Source organism: Petaurus breviceps, unplaced genomic scaffold (assembly GCF_028583685.1).
Source record: "Petaurus breviceps papuanus isolate PSGF00001 unplaced genomic scaffold, PetGlider_PUasm1.0 91023, whole genome shotgun sequence".
Lineage (NCBI taxonomy): Eukaryota > Metazoa > Chordata > Mammalia > Diprotodontia > Petauridae > Petaurus > Petaurus breviceps.
Window position 1 is genome coordinate 6,440,707 of NW_027187398.1, and position 2,104 is coordinate 6,442,810.

General features: G+C 43.7%; 1 protein-coding gene across 1 annotated transcript in view; it reads right to left on the bottom strand.

Annotated features, from left to right (window-relative positions):
- S100A2 (S100 calcium binding protein A2) overlaps window positions 1-1,819 on the bottom strand; it is a 7,943-nt gene extending 6,124 nt beyond the window's left edge. The window contains exon 1 of the mRNA XM_069077878.1: window positions 1,796-1,819. The gene's annotated coding sequence lies outside the window, so the exon portion shown is untranslated. The remainder of the gene's footprint in view (window positions 1-1,795) is intronic.
- Between the last annotated feature and the right edge of the window lie 285 nt (window positions 1,820-2,104).

The following is a 2,104-nucleotide window of genomic DNA, read 5'->3' on the forward strand; positions in this document are numbered from 1 at the left end:
GGGGGGGGGGGGGGGGGGGGGGAGGATCAGAAGAGGAAGCTAATGGAAATACCAAGGTTTACAGTGTTTTGAGTTAGAAATCAGGAAAGAGCTTTAGAAAATAACTAAAACAATTCAGTTCTGAAGATGAGAAAACAGACCCAGAGAGAATAAGAAATTTGGCTAAAGTAGATGCCCATCAATTGGGGAATGGCTAGACAAATTATGAACACAATGGAATATTATTGTGCTGTAAGAAACAATGAAACACGATAAACACAGAGAAGCATGAGAAGATTAACAGGAACATGATACAAAATGAAATAAGCAGAGCTAGGAAAATGATGAAGACAACATAAATGGGATGAACAACCACAAAACACTTGGAAATAAATGTTACAAAATTATAAAGAAGCTTGACCCCAAAGAAGACATGTCACCATGTCATCCACTCTTTTGCTGGGAGGAAAGGGAGTCAGTTTCCCACAGGTGTAGAATATTACACATAATTTCAGGTTTTTTCCAAGGTAATAATCGATTTTGCTGAATTTTTTTTCTTTCTTTTTCTTTATAAAAAAGAATTCTTTATTACAGGGGATATTGCAAGAGGAGGAAAGAATAGAGAGAAACCTAGGCAATATAAAAGCAAAAGATATAAAAAAAATTTTGGCTAAGGTTACGTGGGTGGTAGGTTTCACTGTCAAGATTTGAACTAAGGTGCTCTGACTCCAACTTGAAATAACTCCTGAATTATCCTGAATCTTATTCATTGCCAGCCCACCCCACAACTACATGTCAACCTAATTCCTAAGAGACTGATTCCCTACTAGCTAATAGGTTAAGTTAAAACTCCTTTAAAAAGTCCTTTACACCCTATTTTTTGTCATTTGGGGGGGTATCACCATATTTTTTCAGTTTTACCTCATGCTACTCCCTTCCATGTATTCCAGCCAGACTGTATCCCAGTCAAATTGGGCTTGTGTCTTCCTCCCCGGTCCCCCATATAATTGCTCTTTCCCACCTCTATGCCTTTGCTCATACCATTCTCTGTGCCTGGAATGCCCTCTCCATAAATACTCTCACAGTCCAATTCCTAGGCTTCCTGTAAGTCTAATTTAAATGACACCACACACACACACACACACACACACACACACACACACTCCCTCTATCATTCTGGATCCAAAATTCTATGATCCCATGAGTTGGAAAGCAGAATCAGCCTAAAACTGGATGTCCCAGGTTGTGTTCCCCACCCCACCCCTGCCATTGACCATCTCCCTAGGGGATGAGAATGGACACAGAATATAGTTATCTTGATTTTTCCTTAGGACCTCTCCCCCCACCCCAAGGTTCTAATTCTTGAGCCCATTACTGAGAATGGGGCTAGGAAAGAGTTAGCCTAACCAGCCTTCCCATGTCTGAACCCATGTCAAAGCCAGATCAGTGGGAAAAAGGTCTGAGGGCACAGGCCTCAGGTTTTCATGCTTTTTATTCTATGCCCCTCATCTCACATATTCTACTTTCTCTCACACTCTACCTAAAAACGTACAGCAGAATCCAGCCTCAGAGTTAGGGTTGGGCTAATGGGAGAGTGAACTTTCTTTCTTCCTATCTTCCTTTTCAGAATTCCCTAGAGCCTTGGTTCCTTCTTTATGTGTACTACCCATCCCCCACCTCAGGTTGTGCCCCACCCTTCCTGCCCCTCACCCAACTCTCCTCCCCCTGCCCCCCTGGCCCTTCTTTTTTTCCAGAAGTTAAATTATTCCCTCCCCTTTCCTCCCTACTACCCCCCCTTCCATCCTGGGTGACTCACCCAGTGGTTTCCAGGACCAAATGCCCCAGCTATGACTCAGTGGGCAACGCCCTCCACCCCCAGGCCAGGGGCAGCATAGTTACCAGATCAGCAAGCAGCCACTTAGAGAGAAAGCAGTAACAGATGAGAATTCCCCACCTAAGGCTCCCCTCAAAGAAACACACAAACAGACTTACACCAGGAAGAGGGGCTCTAGACTGAGAGATTTTTCAGGGAGTGCTCCAAACCAAAAGACCTAAGTAATGAGTGAGTGTTCCCCCTTACCCAGACTGAGACTCCCACAGAGGACTAAAGCTTAAAGTCGAGTTA